General features: G+C 35.2%; 1 protein-coding gene across 1 annotated transcript in view; it reads right to left on the bottom strand.

The window, feature by feature from the left end:
• The window catches only part of LOC101892537 (cell adhesion molecule Dscam2), a 216,580-nt gene extending 199,996 nt beyond the window's left edge, over nt 1–16,584 (bottom strand). The window contains exons 1-2 of the mRNA XM_059128063.1: nt 15,927–16,584; nt 10,466–11,319 (exon numbers count right to left, since the gene is read on the bottom strand). The gene's annotated coding sequence lies outside the window, so the exon portion shown is untranslated. The remainder of the gene's footprint in view (nt 1–10,465; nt 11,320–15,926) is intronic.
• Nucleotides 16,585–18,289: the final 1,705 nt, after the last annotated feature.

Here is an 18,289-nt window from a genome sequence, read left to right on the forward strand (position 1 = left end):
TTAGCAGTAAATGCATTCGGTTGCGTTTTTAATGATCATTACGTAATTATGTACAAACGTCTGTATATTTGGGCAATGTTCTGTACAAATGCAATGATAACCAATGATTTTTTTTTCCACTTTTAGTGCAAATTTTTGGAAATAACTATTAGAATAACAACAACTGAATATAGAAATAACACTCGAAATGATAACAGAATTAATGCAATAAAAACTATATGAAATTAACACTAGAAATTGAATGTTTAAATTATATTATTTCACTTATTTACTGAATTCATTTCGCTGTATTAGAATCAAAAATAATCCTTAAAACTAATTTCTGCAACAATTCATCCACGTTTTTTTTTCGTTTTTTTTTGATGTTTGAGAATTTGCTTACTCACAGCATTTTTGGCACTTTTACTTTATTTTATTCCGCTTTGACGAGCATAATCACCAAAATATAGAGCAGAGGCGGAAAACCTTGGATTATTGGTAGAATTTTGGCGAATGAGTGAACAATTTCTTGTAATTTTATAATCCGGGATATAATTTTCAGAACTTTTCTTCACACAGGAATTTCTTAATTTCGTACAGTAGAACTGACTGGCAGACTTGTGTTTCACTTGGTGGTTTTCTACTAGTATATCGCAACTGGTAAATCATCAGATCGACAAACAAAATATGTTGTGACTTATATCGTAAGCAATTTCAACCTAACGGGGACATTAAATTATTAAATGAGAGTGAGTTTCTATCGTAAAGAAACAAAGAAACAAATAATTACCAATTAAATGAAGGAGAAGAAATTTTAATAAAATCCAAGATCCCAATCAACGGAAAAAATATCTCCATTTGAGAATAAAGACTTCGTAATTCTAATTTCCATCAAAATTTCTAAATAAATTGATAATTATTGTAAAGGTACACCTTAATTACACAAAACGCATACTTACAAGATATAATTGAATTTAAAGCAAGAAATATTTTAAACAGATCAAAAATTCACCTTATTTGAAGGTTATACTTCACTTCAGAAAAACTTATGGGAACTTTTCGGTGTGATCGGGTTGATTCTAGCTAACCAAATGGACGAGACAGTACCTTGTATTAAAGAATATGGCGGAAAGATTCTTTTGGGCTAACGTTTTCTTTCCAGCCATTGGTAAAACAATACATGTAATAATTGGGGAAAAACGTCAACTTCATGATAAATAGCCTTCTGCCTTTCAATAATTTCACGAACAGAGGTCGCCCAAGTATGCTGATTAAAGATTAAATACAAATGTAAATTCGAGTCTTCAAGGAGAAATGTATGTACTTTATAGACAACGCAAGCGCTATTACAAATCCCCCCAGCCAAAATCAGACTTTGGGGGTTGACAATTGTTACCAACAAAGATGATACCGCTTGCGATCGGACTACTATTGCCTTATATCCTTAGCATGATACACTCCTATGAAATTACCCTGAAGATCCTCCAGTTCATAATTTGAGTTCCCCAATTTCCGACGAATTCGAGACTTTAAAAATGTTGGAGCTAACTTAGAATTGTACCCGTGTGCAAAATTGCTTTGTTTGAAGTTCCTACGGAATACCTCTTGTCCTACATCATAAGACACATTTTTAGATCTAAGATTATATGCTCTTTGATTACGGGCGAATTGGTTTTGCGTGATTCGTTTTGATCTGTCCCCCATTATGGCTAATGAATCAGACTTATCAAATCTCACAGTTCTATCCTCCAGCATATTCAACTGTCTTAACAGAGGGTATGTTGAACCATTTGTCACCATATGTTGACCAAAAACTAAGTAGTATGGTGAGGTTCCAATTGCAGAGTGGATAGTGGATCTCAGTGCACATGCAATACTACTTAACATCTGATCCCAGTTCTTCTGATTAGAATCAATATATGATTTAATTGCCGCGAGGATTGACCTATTGACACGTTCTGACGCGTTTGCTTGAGGCGCATGTACAGCAGTGAACATGTGATTGACGTTAAATCGTGTAAGAAGTGACTTAAATTGCTGCGATCTGAACTGGGACCCATTGTCAGAAACTATTGTTTCTGGCACCCCATATGTATAAAACAAGCTGTTTTCCATATAATCCACAACAATATCTGAAGAGAACTTTTTAACAGGTTTTAGGAATGGAAATTTAGTGAAATGGTCAAGCGCCACAAATATACCAATATTGCCTGATTTTGACCTTGGGTAAGGGCCTAAAAAATCAATATAAAGTTTTTGAAAGAACCTGTGGGTTTCCGATGTTTTGCCCATCGGAGGTCTTAATGGTTGGATTGGGTGTTTGTTCGCTTTACACATTTCGCAGTCATTCACATAATTTCTAATGTCTACAACCATATTGGGCCAGAAATAGAATTTCCTTACGGTATATAACGTTTTATTTATACCTCCATGTGCAGATAATGGATCATCGTGGGCCCGTTTCAGTAACTCAGGAACCATTTCCTTTGGGATCCAAAGTTTCCATGCAAGGTCATCCTGTATTTGATCCCCAGTGGCATGTTCCATACGTCGGTACAGGAACCCATCAACAATCCTTAAATCTGGGAACTTATCAATGCCATTTTGTACTTTGGCGATGAGTTGCTTATAACTATCAGATTTAAAGTGCTCAGAATCTAAATCAACAAAAATACCTTTACTTATAAGAGAACTTGATGGATTATTTATTTCCAAAACGGATGGATTTGATTCGGTGGAGAGATCCTCGTCGTTGGTCCTGGAAAGCGCATCAGGAACTACGTTTTGACAACCACGCCTGTGTTGGATTGAAAATTTGTACCCTTGAAGCTTTAAGGCCCATCGAGCTAACCGTGTGCTGAGGTCTGTTTGGGACATGAGCCACTTCAATGACGCATGGTCAGTGATCACTGTGAACTCATGTCCTTCCACATACGCTCTGAATTTTTTAATGCTTAGCATTGCTGCTAAGCATTCCTGTTCGGTTACTGAGTAGTTACGTTGGGCTTGATTGAGTTTCTTTGACATAAATGCAATAGGAAACTCCTCACCCTCCGTATCCTTCTGAACCAATACACCTCCTATACCAGTTCTACTAGCATCACAGTGTATAAAAAACGGCTGTGAGAAATCTGGGCTATGAAGAACTGGAGCGGTGCTCAAACAGGTCTTTAAGGCTTCAAAGGACATTTGTGCGTCATCGTTCCAGACAAATTTACGTTTGGTTTTGGTAAGATCAGTAAGAGGCGTGGCTATCGAAGCGTAGTCCCGGATGAACTTCCTGTACCAACCGGTCATACCTAGAAACCTTCGAACTTGTTTCACTGTTTTGGGTATGGGAAAATCAGTAATAGCCGATATCTTTTCAGGATCAGTTCTAATAACTCCTCCTCCAATTAAGTAGCCAAGGTACCTGACTTCAGAAACACAGAATTTGCTCTTCTCCACATTAATTGTGAGTCCTGATTCGTCGATTTTACCTGCAACAAGCCGTAGAACTTCTAGATGCCTTTCGAACGATTCAGAAATGATCAGCAAATCATCAAGATAAACAAACACCTCCGTCCTAAGAGCCGGTGGAATGACCTTGTCCATCAGACGTGACATAGTCTGAGGCGCATTACAAAGGCCAAAAGGCATCACCGTGTAATGGTATAACGGTCTCCCAGGAACGGTGAAGGCTGTTTTCTCTTTTGATTGCTGATCTAGAGGAATCTGCCAAAAGGCATCCTTCAGATCTAAGGCTGTTATATACTCGGCTTTCGGTAATCGACTTAAAATACCTTCAATGTGCGGCAGAGGATAAGCATCCCCAACCGTCACAGAGTTCAATTTTCTGCTGTCGAGGCAAAGCCTATTCTTCCCTGGCTTCCTATGAAGGACCACTGGGGACGACCAAGCACTATTGGATTCTTCAATAACGCCAAGCTCAAGCATCCTGTCCAATTCAGCATATATGAGTTTTTCCACCGCAGGAGAAACAGGGAAATGCCTCTGTTTAATTGGCTTTGCGGAGCCCGTGTCAATAGAGTGCTGCAATACGTTGGTCTTTCCCAGTCCTTGTTTTGAAAATGAAGGAAACAAAGAGATAACTCGACTTAATAGCTGCTCCTGCTCTGCTGAAAGCTTAAGCTGTGGCACAATTTCTGAAATCTCTTGATTCGATAAATTGTCAGAAGTATAATCATTATGTAGAAGACCAGGTGGAAGAAGGTCAAAGAGATTCCAGAAATCCACTCCAAGAAATAAATCCCTATCTAGACTGGGTATTATAAAGATAGTTATATCCTTTTCAGAACCCTTAAACCATATTTTAGTTTTGACAAAACCTGCTACACTTTGGTTATTGCCATCTGCGGTCTTAACAAACGATTTTAGCTTTTTAAACGGCTTTCCTGACTCTAAAAAGTTTTTTGCAGTTTTACTACCAATACAGCTCAGAGAAGCACCCGTATCCATCAAACCCAACATCTTTTCTCCAAAGAGGACTACCTCAGCGTAAGGTCTAATATCCGTTGGTTTATCTAAAACAGAGCAGATAATCTTCTTTTTGACACTCTTAACATTCCTCCAGAAATCTCTTATTCGACGAGCTGATCTAGATGGGCTAGACTTTTCGTTAAAAATCCTATCTCGAGCCTCAAAGTATTCTTTCACACGTATGTGTAACGGCCTAAAAGTGTATTGTTTTGATTCAGAATTAACATCTGTATCGCTTTTATCGCAGTTGGTTGACGAAGTAATATTGTCACATTTTGGAAAATTATCATGAAATTTAGTGTTTGGTCTTTTTAAAATCTTTATTCCGTCTCCGGTTTTCGCTTCGGGGCACTGTTTTGTGCACCCGGACGGCAGTTTTTTGAATTGCATGTCTTGCAATTGGGCTTGTATGTGTCAGCTGCTCCACAGCCATAACAGAATACTGTCCTGTCGGACAAGCAGTCCTGATACCTATGACCAGACTGATGGCAATTCCAGCAACGAAAGCTAAGAGCTGAAATTTGTTCATTTTCAGAACCTAACAACTCTGCATCCTCCTCATCTACAACCCCCTCCAAGCCGAAAACTTTTTTCGTAACTAATGTAGGTTTTGTTACATCACCTCGATGTTTCCGGCGGATATCCTGCAGGAAAAATTCCCTCCTTCTGCAGATATCCCTGAGTTCTTGAATGGATGTTATTCGGATATTCAGAATCTCATGCTGTATCTCAGGCAAGAGATTACGTCTGAGGACTTCTACAAGCATGTCGTTCGAAAGAGGCTCTTTTAGTCTATCTGTAAGCTCAACAACAGCATCGTAAAAATTATCGAAGCTTTCTCCTTGCTTCTGCTTGCGATCTCTAATCAGCTCCCTTATATCAACGTCCGATCTGGAATCGCTGTACTGTTGTCTCAGAGCCCTACATAAAGCATTCCAGGATACAGTGTCAACTGAGCGGTGGTACCTCCAGAACCAATCAGCAGCCTTTGATTCAAAAAGTGAACTGGCATTTCTACAAAGCAAGTCAAAATCCCCTTGCAATGTTTGGAGAGTTAATGCTTCTACCCTGTAAATAAAATTTTCTACGCTAAGACCGCTCGTATTACCAGAAAACTTAATTCTCCAATTTGCTATTATATGGAGAACCTTATCAGGTCTCGAGGATAGGTCTGACGAAGACGAATTATTCGAAGCAGTTGGGAGAACACGGCTGGTATTCAAGGGGGCATTAGTGTGGGAATTGTTAAGCGAAATGCCAAACATCTCACGAAAAGTGCGCTCTTCCACTGCCGGGAGAGTCTGCATTTGCCTCGGTGAGGCTTGTTGTGTTGCTGCCGGAGCAGTGGTTGCAGCACTTTGACTGTTCAAATTCATTCTAGAGAACCTAGACTCAATGTTGTTTTGTACGATCAAGGAAATTCGGTCGCCTAAACTTGCTAGTAGCTGGGCTTGTTGAGCCGAAACTATGGAACTTATCATCTCCTGAAGTTCCCCTGGTCGTATATTCACAGAATTATCTGACACATTGGTCCCTGAAGGATTAACTGCAGCAACAGCAGACTGTTCGGTATTTGATCGATTAGTAGCTGGCTGAACAGATGTCGCTCTTGATTGAGCTCTTGTGGTGATTCCAGACGCACTGGGGGTCGGTGGCTCGCAGAGCAATCTGGAATTGCACACCGGACAATATGGTCGTGTCTTTTCACACTTCGCTATGCAAGTTTTATGGAACTTATGCCCACAATTTGTCCTTATCAACTGTGTCTTCGAAGTGATAGAAGAGGCACATGCTTCACAAGTCGGATGTGTAGAATCTCCAGAAATTCCCGGAGCTAGGTCCTCGCTACTAGGTTCAACTGACATTGTGTATACTTCAATTTGACACTGTAATAATTAAAGTCTATGATATAACAAACAATCTTTAAACCAAATGTCCGATAAGGTGGAAATTTGCCAAATTTAATGAAGGAAAAAAAATAAAATAAAGAATAGGTTTAGGTTTCACAGGGATCAGACCTGTTTCAAAGATATTTCACTTCCAAAACAAAAATGAAACCACTATGCAATAAATATTCCTAAAAAATACATAAGTCCGTAAAAAGCACTTACGTATGTTTTTAAAATAGAAATTACTTTTGGTAAATATATAACCCTTTAAATAGCAAAAATATCATATAACCAGTTAAAGAAAAAAAATCAAATTTTCGAAGCACACGAATTTGCAATGATATTCAATGAAATTTCAATGTCCTACAGGGTTCACAAATTTCCCCCTTGCTAATTATGAAGTTTTTTTTTTTTTTTTTTTTTTTTTAAATTCCATAAAAAATGACAATAACTTTGAAATACAAATTATCCATTAATATTAAAGCTAAATATAAATTTAAATTAAAATGTTTATAAAGCACGTTAAAACCAATATTATTTCAACTTTGTTTTTGATATCTGTTTGAATACTCTATCGTAGAAAAGGTTTGTTAGTAAACACATCATTTGACCCAAAATAAATAGAAATTAAAAGAAAGATAGTTCAGGGAAGTTTCAAACCCCGGTAAGGAGAATCTACTCCAAATTTTCCAGGAAAATGAACTAGACTCCTAATTTTATTGTTACAAAGCCTCGAGGTTAGATCTAGCCAAAATTGACATTCAGAAACTAAATTCCATCGAGTTTTGAGGTGCAATAAAATCAGAGAGGAGAAGATGAGAATATAAAAATTAGTGGTCATTACTGGATTAATATATCTTTACCATAAATGAATTCCGACTAATTGCAGCATAAAACGATTATATACAGAGGTAATAGATTACAGGAAAAATAAATTTTATGTGAAGCCGAACAAATATAGTAATATTCCAGGTGTTAAATCGAAAGATAATATTCTCGTTCGGGCCCCACGTTGGGCGCCAATTTTCTTTATAATGTAGCATACAACGGTTACAGAATGTGGCTGTTGTTCATAGGAGGACATTCTAAGGGGATGCACGTTTATACACGGCCTTATAGCTCGTCGGAAGGGGGGGTTCGGTAACCTTAGATGCTCCATTACCACTTAGCTACATAATGATATATAAAAAAAATACGTGCATACTGATTTGCATTGATCATACATAACAAAGAAATAATTAAGATACAGAGGAAACGGAAATGAAAGAGTAGCACAAGGGCTCTGTAAAGAAAGTTAACAGGTGCTGAAGAAGAAAATCCACAGATACAGAGAAAGTAGAGAGAATGACCGATGGAGTAAAAGAGGAAAATTTAAGAGCACAAATGATGAATGGCAACATGATGTTATGTTGCTCAAAAGCCCACCCATCCATGGTTGCAACATGTAAACAATATTCCATAACCCAAATTAGTGTTGCAACCCCAAAATTGAATCTAACAAACCTCTTATCTACATATGGGAGTATTCAAACAGATCAGGTATTATTCTATTCAAAATCCATATTCTCTTTATTCAATGCAACCTCAGAAATTATCATCCACATCTCTGGGAATAGGAATAATGCATACAACTCTTAAAAAAAATGAAAATATTTGAGAAAATTCATAACAATAGGTCTGACTATAATCAGAACAATTTAAATCTATCATGTATGCTAATAATTTTTATACTTTTTGCAATTTAAACTATAACAATAAATATTCAAAATAAAATGATAGAATAATTATATTTTATATTCACTAAAAAAAATCATAATAAAAAAAAATCATAACAAAAAAATCATCTATCGAGTGTTATTTAAACATTAGTAAAGAAAACGAGAATAATCGAATATCACAGAAAGTTAAGCAAATATATCTCTTAATATGAGCACCAGGTATAAATATCAAATGTTTTTAGAAATTAAACGAACTCTTTCAATTTAAAACGAAACACTTCGATTTTTGATTTAATATGACCAAAAATCCATTTGTTTGCCTTTGTTGGATAACAAAGCGATTTAGCATAACATCAGACCAAAGAACCAAAATCAAAGGGGTGACCATGTTGTCATATTAAATTAATTAAAATAATATGAAAATAGTTTCAATCTAAAATTCATTATTGCAGTTCAACATTAGTTTAAACCAAATTACATTTACACTATATTCATATTACTTTAATTTATTTCATACATTCAAAATTTTAATAATTTTCCGAAAACATAAAAAGTTCGATCTGGTCACCTTTTTGTTAATTCTCTTTTAAACATATGATTTGCAATTACAAACAGTTCAATGACTTACTTTGTTTTTTGATGTTGTCCTCCCTCGTTGAAAGTACTTTCGCTGAGTTCGATGACGGTGGCTTTGGCGCTGGCTGAGAGTGTGTACACGAATAAAGGCAAAGAGTAATTGAAAGAGTTACGGTCACTTACTCTTCAAATATGATCAGAGATTTGCAATATCGTATGTGGATGCTATGAGAAATATTTAAGAGATTTAATAATGCAACTTAACAGTGATGATTCTAACAGCTCTCTAGATTCAGCAATATCTTGCACAATTGAATTTAGCTATGTTATTAACAGTGAAACATTTAACATCTGTCCATCAACATTACCCAAGAATGATATTAGCAGTAAATGCATTCGGTTGCGTTTTTAATGATCATTACGTAATTATGTACAAACGTCTGTATATTTGGGCAATGTTCTGTACAAATGCAATGATAACCAATGATTTTTTTTCCACTTTTAGTGCAAATTTTTGGAAATAACTATTAGAATAACAACAACTGAATATAGAAATAACACTCGAAATGATAACAGAATTAATGCAATAAAAACTATATGAAATTAACACTAGAAATTGAATGTTTAAATTATATTATTTCACTTATTTACTGAATTCATTTCGCTGTATTAGAATCAAAAATAATCCTTAAAACTAATTTCTGCAACAATTCATCCACGTTTTTTTTTCGTTTTTTTTGATGTTTGAGAATTTGCTTACTCACAGCATTTTTGGCACTTTTACTTTATTTTATTCCGCTTTGACGAGCATAATCACCAAAATATAGAGCAGAGGCGGAAAACCTTGGATTATTGGTAGAATTTTGGCGAATGAGTGAACAATTTCTTGTAATTTTATAATCCGGGATATAATTTTCAGAACTTTTCTTCACACAGGAATTTCTTAATTTCGTACAGTAGAACTGACTGGCAGACTTGTGTTTCACTTGGTGGTTTTCTACTAGTATATCGCAACTGGTAAATCATCAGATCGACAAACAAAATATGTTGTGACTTATATCGTAAGCAATTTCAACCTAACGGGGACATTAAATTATTAAATGAGAGTGAGTTTCTATCGTAAAGAAACAAAGAAACAAATAATTACCAATTAAATGAAGGAGAAGAAATTTTAATAAAATCCAAGATCCCAATCAACGGAAAAAATATCTCCATTTGAGAATAAAGACTTCGTAATTCTAATTTCCATCAAAATTTCTAAATAAATTGATAATTATTGTAAAGGTACACCTTAATTACACAAAACGCATACTTACAAGATATAATTGAATTTAAAGCAAGAAATATTTTAAACAGATCAAAAATTCACCTTATTTGAAGGTTATACTTCACTTCAGAAAAACTTATGGGAACTTTTCGGTGTGATCGGGTTGATTCTAGCTAACCAAATGGACGAGACAGTACCTTGTATTAAAGAATATGGCGGAAAGATTCTTTTGGGCTAACGTTTTCTTTCCAGCCATTGGTAAAACAATACATGTAATAATTGGGGAAAAACGTCAACTTCATGATAAATAGCCTTCTGCCTTTCAATAATTTCACGAACAGAGGTCGCCCAAGTATGCTGATTAAAGATTAAATACAAATGTAAATTCGAGTCTTCAAGGAGAAATGTATGTACTTTATAGACAACGCAAGCGCTATTACAGCTGTTGCTGTTGTTGTCATTGCCTTGGCTACCATGAAGCATTTGTGGCAATGGTAGTGGAATGAGAACTATGGCAGGAGTAGTAGTAAGAGTAGTGGTAGTGGTGGCAGACTTACGTTTGTTATCCATCCAATATTATTCTAATCCCTTTTGTCTAGCGGTAATTCTCCTTCAACTCCTATTAAGAGTGTTCGTAAAGAGATGTGCGTGTGAGTGTGATGCTAATATCCTCGGGCAGCCCGGCACAACACGATGTACACGTTGTGGCGAGAACAGCGATGTGACGTCGGCACAAAATCACTGACCCAGCGGCAGCGAGCAGACAGCGCCAAACAGACGAAGTGCGATATAAACAGAGTAAATTTAATTACACGAAATGTATGTCATTATCACTAAGCACGTGCTGCAGCGTTCTGAGTTACGACCTCGTTGCCGGAAGTTAAGTAAACTCCACACCGTGCGTTTGTGAGTGAGTTTCTTTCACGCTATGTTGGCCTTTCGTTTGCGTTGTTCGTGTTGTTTTTATTTCGGAGATTTATTTGTATTATTTACACACTTATATATTTATTTTTTTTTTTTTTTTTGATTGTTTGTTTGTTTTGCTTTCATTCGTAAAATTAAATGCACTTTCTCTCCAATGATATTGGCGCGATTTTGGATTCAATGAAAATGGTTAATAATTTCTATTGCGTTGTTGTTCTTTATATATTTTCATTTGATATTAATTTAAATAAATAATTAATCGTTGTATTTTTGAATTGACACAAATAGGAATCGGAATTGTTTATTTTGTTTTTTTTTTTTTTTTTTTTCTCGTAACACTTATTAATGGCAATTGATTAAATTAATTGTATCTACTTTTTCCATCATCACTTGTGTATATTAAATTTGGATAATTTTTGTTATCTTTTCTTGCAATATATGTATGTTTATGACTGTATGCCGTTACATATGTCTTTCTCCTCCATATCTGTGTTCAAGAAAGAATGGAGAAAGCTTTCATTCCTTGCACATGAAAAATACGCAACTGTTGGAGTACATCTCTCAAATTCACTTCTATTTTAATTGAGAGAGAGAGAGAGGGCGAGAGAAATATATAGAGAGAGCGTCTCTTAGACACTTTAATGTATAAGAGAGGTACAATGTGCACCACAGTGTATAAAAGATGTTAAATAGTTGTGTTGTACATGAGAAAACAAAGCGTTTTTCTGATATAATAAAGAATAAATTGAGACCTGAAAGACAATGTTATTTTTTTGTCGAATAAATATATACTTGTTGTTGGAAAACAATATTTATTTTAACGATTCAGACAAATTTGGAATTGTGTATTGGCAGAAAAGGATCAAACCCAAAAAAATCGCGTAAAAATGTGAAATTTGAACACTTTAATTTTGTACAATCGTAATGTTTTTTATTGCATGATTTCTTTCCATTTCGACTTACTTTTTTCGAATGCACATTTTTAGGTTTTTTTTTTTTTTTTGAATTTTAATATGGTGTGTAGTCTTTTTAGGGAAGTACAAAGCGACAGAACTGTTATTTATAGATTTTATGCATTTAATGGGTAGGAATAAATATGATTTTAGAAGGGATACAAAATAAATAATTATTTTCACCATATAAAAGAAAGTAAAGTTAGTTACTACGTAACAAACAAAAATGACCGACAAATCGTTATGGGGCTTATTTCAAAACGTGGATCTACTTTTTTCATATGACAGTAATCCATACAATGAGAACTCGAAATGCAAAATTCATTGGGACTGCAATCAGTGAAATACCGAATATAATGGGCGCAAAATTGTAGAGCGAATTGGACATTTAGTAAGAAAAGGATTTATAACCCTCTAGAAATTATTTTCAGGTAATGATATGGGTCATAACACCCCTTTAAGGGCAACACGATTTCAAGTATATTTAACATTTTAACCATATTGTTTTCATACTAATTTCGGCAAATGTTGGTAATTTGAGAAGAAACCATCTTTGCAAAAGCTGATCACGTTTTGGTATAACCATAATATGATTTAAGCTATTTTCGGGGTCTTGGTCACTTTTTTGATTTTTTTGGCATCTTTGTTTCTAAGGGGGTCGAAAACCTCTTTTCATAAACTTTTCAATTTTCAGAGTAGGGTCCATCTTTATTTGGCAAAAAAAATTATATTTAGGCTACTCTGCGGTAGAGAAGCATTTATTTAAGTATAGTCCCCACATTAGTGTACACCCAAGTTAATTTTCCTAACCAATATGTGTGGTCAGAAAAGAAAATTTTGCATTTTATTGAATTTCCAACCCCCAAGAGAATATTGGTTTGGGAACGTAGTTTTGGGATGTACGCCTATATAAAATTAAGCCCGAAATGTCAAACTGGCACTCATTTAGTTGGAAATTGTGGCTGAAACATGAAAAAATACGAATATTGGAAGTAGCACAGGATCGAACATTTGTTTAATCGTCATTGAATTATACTGTGATGAAAAAATATGAACTTTATGGGGTCTCCAACGACCAACTTAAGTGACTAAAAAATTAATTCCATTCTTACGGTAATGGCTGTAAAAGAGTAATTATCTTTGACTATTCAGAAATCATTCTGCCCCTAATTATGAGTATTCTAAAGGGTGGAAATACAAATTCCTAATTACAGCTAATTTGAATGGAAAATCTTTACAATACCAAATATTGGGCAGAGTTTTCATATGGGGCTATTATAGATGTCATATCGGTTTTAAAAACTCAATCTAAAGCCTATGGCTGAAAAATAAGATCAAGCTACCGACGGTCGATGAACACTAATTATAATTTTAGCCATGAATATTTATTTCTACATTACTTTTAATAAGAACTGCGGCGCTTTCATAAGTCAGATCTTTGCTTTATTAAAAATAAAAAAATAAAAAATATTCATTAAAGACTAAAAGTACGGGCCGGAAATGCGGACCGGGCCAGCTAGTTTCGAATAAAGGTGAATAATATATCCCCAACTATAATATATATTATAACTTTAAAATGTGTTGGAGGTGATTGATACGGGATTAATTATATAGAGTCCCAACCATAGACTTTTTGCATCGTAATAGCAACATTAATATAAGTACCGCCCAATATTCGGTATTTGCGGATACGGTTTATGGCTTTAACTGCATTGGATAATGAAACAGGTTATGATACTATATATTGGCAATTGAATTATAATGGCTATAAGAGGAAAAATGTTCTCTCTGACCGAAATTTAAGTTTTTTTTCTTGTTTGGTTTATTTAGTGTTGATGGCTTTTTATACTAAGCTATCATGGAAGGATGCTTGCAAATCAATTATTTTAGGGTATATCATATTAACTTTGTCATTCCGTTTGTAACTCTTCGAAGTACACATGTAAGACCCTACAAAACATAAGCAATGTCCGTTTGTCCGTGTAATTACGCACTTTTGCACATATGTGTATTTTGCCAGTAGGCAGGTCAAGTTCCTAAATGAGTGATATCGGTCTACGTTTTCGCATAGCAGCGTGTCTACTAGGCGCATTGAGCTGAATTGGAGTAGTTTGTATTTGATATTCGTTGAATTCGAAACAGTTCTTATTTTGGTCATTTTAAATGTTATGGTCTTAACGACACAGTTGGCTTAGGACATTGCCTGGAATTGACTACTTTAATTTACAGTTATTCAATAAATCTGTACAGTCACGCCTTTCCTCTCGACTAACAAAGAGAAAAACAGGATATCTCTTTCCGACATTAAAGTTTTTCTGATATGCGATCTGATATAAAATGTAATAAAAATCTTCCTTAATAGTATGACCTTTTTCGATCCATAAATTAGTCGGCTCGATAACAGCTTCAAAAATGATGTCTATATCTCTGCGTATATGAGAAAGATCTTAAGAAAAAAAACCTTGAAAAAACATTTTTTTTAATTGCATGTACACTTGCTTTTTATTGCATCGTGAGATACACTGAAAACTTAAGAAATAATACTAAAAAATATAGATTTTAATAATCCTCTTTAACTATATATTAGTTATCGTTAGTTGATTTAATTTTGAACCTACTAAAAATAAAAAGGTTTTGTTATGTTTCTTTCTATAAGTCTAAAAGTTTCATTTCCGCTCCAAAAGGCTTCATTTCCACTGCAAAAGGTTTCATTTAATCTGAAAATGCTATATCTCATCCTTAATCATGGTGTCGAATGTTCCTATTTGATTTCATGAAGGAATGATGTTAGACATATTTGTAGATACGACTTTCAGTGGTAGAGAAATACGCAAAATTGTGATTGTATTTGAAATTGTGCACTTCACAGCAAAAATTGTCTATTTGAGATGTACATTTTTCATAAATCAGTTCTTTAAATCCCAGGTGTTTTTAATTTAAATAATTTCAACGAGAAACCAGTTGCAAACAATGAAATGTATGTTTTTATGCTGAGGAGTTTAATCGGTTTCCAAACTCGTGCTAAACTTTAATGTTCAATTGTTGAAGTTAATAACGCTATAATCAATATTTTAGAAACTTTTACATATAATATAAACATGGCAATTTAAAATATTATCTGAGACTTAAACTATTGGGATTATGTAGATGTTGGAACTATTATACTAATAATGTTCAATTCAAGAAAATATATCACATAAAGATAAAACCGAAAAACAATTTCAAACAACGTTCTCATTTCATACTTATTTACGGTATTTTAGATAAAACTATAACATCCATGAAAATTTGGTTCCAACTGTTATTAAATAGAGTGAACACATGTTAGCGTAGACGCACTATTTTTTTTAAAAAAAAGGAACACAACAATGTAAAGGCGCTAAAATAGTTTATAAATTTTCACGGAAAGAGGAAATACTTTCAATGAATTGTCCGTTAGCCTAGGACACAAATGTTTTGTTCACGCACGCCGATGTCTACTAATCCACACGTACGTACACTTGTGTTACACACTTGCGTTAATTTAGTTTTGATTGTCGGCAAATTGCCGCCATCCGACGGCTACTGTTTCACATTAGGGTGGCCGGAACGGAATGGGTCCTTTGCTACGCCACTCTTATTATTTGCACTCATATAGTATGTTTGCACATACACAAATTCGTATGCACATAAATACCAATATGTGTACATGCATGTATACATGCATATGTTAGTGCCTATGTGTGTGAATTTGACCACATATGTGCGTTTGTATCCATTAATTATGCGTAACATGTGACAAAGATATGTCATCGACCAACTGACCGAGTTATGTCAGAAACATAAACAATTCATGAATCACAACGATGCTCATTTGTCAGACAGACAAACGTTGACACGCACACGCACACACGTACACGACACAACAAAACATTGTGGTGCACGCTCACTCCTCCCCCCAGTTGCATACAATCAATGCATGAATGAAAGAAATATTATTATAATTACAAAATAATTTCATTGGTTATTATTGTATTGGAAATTATGCTCGTTTGTGTGTATGTGAGAGTATTTTTGACATTTTTCCAATGAATTCAAGTGTGTTTGTGTGTGTGTGGGGGAGGGGGGGGGGGGGAATTGTCACACATTTTTATTCGATTACATTTCGTTTGTCAACACAATGAATGACAAATCTACTTCACAACGATTATCCGCATCACGTAAATGAAAAACGAATGCCAAATCCATTTGCCGCACACAAACACTCAACCGTAGGCACACTTTACGTTTCTTTTCAACAATCTTATCATTAACCGTCGGAAAACTGAAACTCTATTAAATTCTGTGCCACATCCGAACACATTGGGTCACATTTATACACACAAAAAGTAAGCGAAGGACTGACGAATATTTTAAAAGCTCTCGCACCGCCATCAACTGACTGACTAAACTTTTTGACGGTTTAACCAATCGACCATCCGACCGACCGACCGACCCAACGAACGAACGGGAATACAAAAGAGCCGCCTTTCAATCAATCGGATGTGTTACAATCCCTTCTGCAAAACAACCTTTTGTTGTTATTGTTTTTTTTTTTTTTTTTTAATTTTTTGAAGCTATATTCGTTCTCAATTTATCTCCGATGTGCTATACCGCATTGCAAGAGCTAAATAACTCAGGCAGTGGTATGCGGGGGGAGGCAGTCAAAAGGACACACACAAAACACCAAATATCACGGTGGAAACAACAACAATAATTTGAAAAAACCTTTTCAAAGGATGCTAGCGTTTGGGTGAAGCGCGTTCTGAACCGTACGTGATGATGAAGCTGCGATGACTGACAACAACGTGCGGATGCAACTACAGCGAAGGCCACATCAGAGTAGAGCTTTCCTTCCGGCATTTGCACAAGAAGGTTTGCGCAAAGCTTATCACCTCTCTTTTGTTGGTAAAAGAGACTCGCATCGGGCAAATGGTCTCTCGTTGTATAATTCTCTCGATTTGCTTGTTTCCATTTTCATTCCTCGTCCTTTTGTGTATATTGATGATGAGAAACTTTGCCGTTATCATAATTCGGAGGCATATTAAACGGCAAAGGTATATATGAGGTGTTAATGTCATCAACATCTGCGATAAGATCACAACAAGGACCCATTGAAAAGAAGTTTTTCTCTCCAACTCGCCTAATGTCGTCAACAATTCGAAGGCGGTCGGTGCCATAATTGTAAAGAAACAGACAGTGACACATTAAATTGCCATTAAAGCTATGGACCAAGGCCCATATAAGGCCAGGTCGGCCAGGAATTGGTAAAAAATACAGCTCTGTCGGTTAATTATAATGTCAATGTTTTGTTTTTTTTTCTAGGCGAAAAAAAAAACTAGTTTCTCCCTGACATCTAATAATCACGGCAAATTTGTTAACAAAGAAAAACAAAACAAAAAGGAAAACATCATGTATCAGAATGTCGACTTTTGTGTGGTATGATTATTAAGTATTTTATGAGAGATAAAACTATTCAAAATTTGAACCCTATGTGGGGGAGGTACTTGGGAGAGTAGACTGATATCGTCCTAGTACTGATATGGTTATTGGGAGCACAGAGTTTGGATAAAATGGGATGATCTCTTTTTTGTTGTAATAGGTAAATTATTTTCTTTGAAATTGTTGACCTCTTTTGAGGTAGGTACCAGTAGGATTGGTATTGCTCATTACGATCTTAGTTTTTTAAGCCAAATCGGATGGACGGACAGATCGATTCCAAATGTACTGAAATGGATTTGGTCCAAAGAGACCTAGGGTCTCCAACTGATGTTTCGATGAGACACGTTTTGGCCGTATCAAATCAAACTGCAACAAAGTCAATCGCCATATATATATATTTTTTTTATTGTATTGCAAGCAAGAAATGTCGGAAATAGCATCAAATTTTAGAATAAGTTTAGATTTGTTCGAATTGGTCACCACGAATTATGGTCTTTAAACGGCCAATGAAACCAAACGTCAAACGTTGTCCATTCTCGGCGAAGCGCTTGCTTGAGGTGATCGACACTTTGGTATTTTTTAGTGCCAACTTTGCTTTCCAAAATACTCCAGACACAATAGTCCAACGGATTGGTATCCGGAGATTTTGGTGACCATTGTGCGCTGGAAATGAAGCAGGGAACCTCATTTTGTAACCATTCTTGGTTGGTGTGTGCTGAGTGCGATGGTGCTGAACCCCGTTCGCCCTATGAATACAAAAACAAAATTGTGACGTTTTCGTCAAAAATTTTTGAAATAATTTAAATTTTTAAAGGAATTTGAAGACAAATCTGTACAAAGTTAAATATTATAAATAAACAGGAAAATTTTGTGTATTTGAAAATGAGAATTTGTCAAATATGCAGCAAAAAGGAGGTTCCAGGAAGGGGTACTTTTTTCGGTTCCAAAGGATGAAGTTTGGAGGGCAGAATGGAGTAACGTTTGCCAGGTAGAATTTAAAGCAACGTCTTCTGTATGCTCTGAACACTTCGACGTTGCTCATGT

The sequence above is a fragment of the Musca domestica genome, unplaced genomic scaffold (genome assembly GCF_030504385.1).
Source record: "Musca domestica strain aabys unplaced genomic scaffold, Musca_domestica.polishedcontigs.V.1.1 5, whole genome shotgun sequence".
Classification (NCBI taxonomy): domain Eukaryota; kingdom Metazoa; phylum Arthropoda; class Insecta; order Diptera; family Muscidae; genus Musca; species Musca domestica.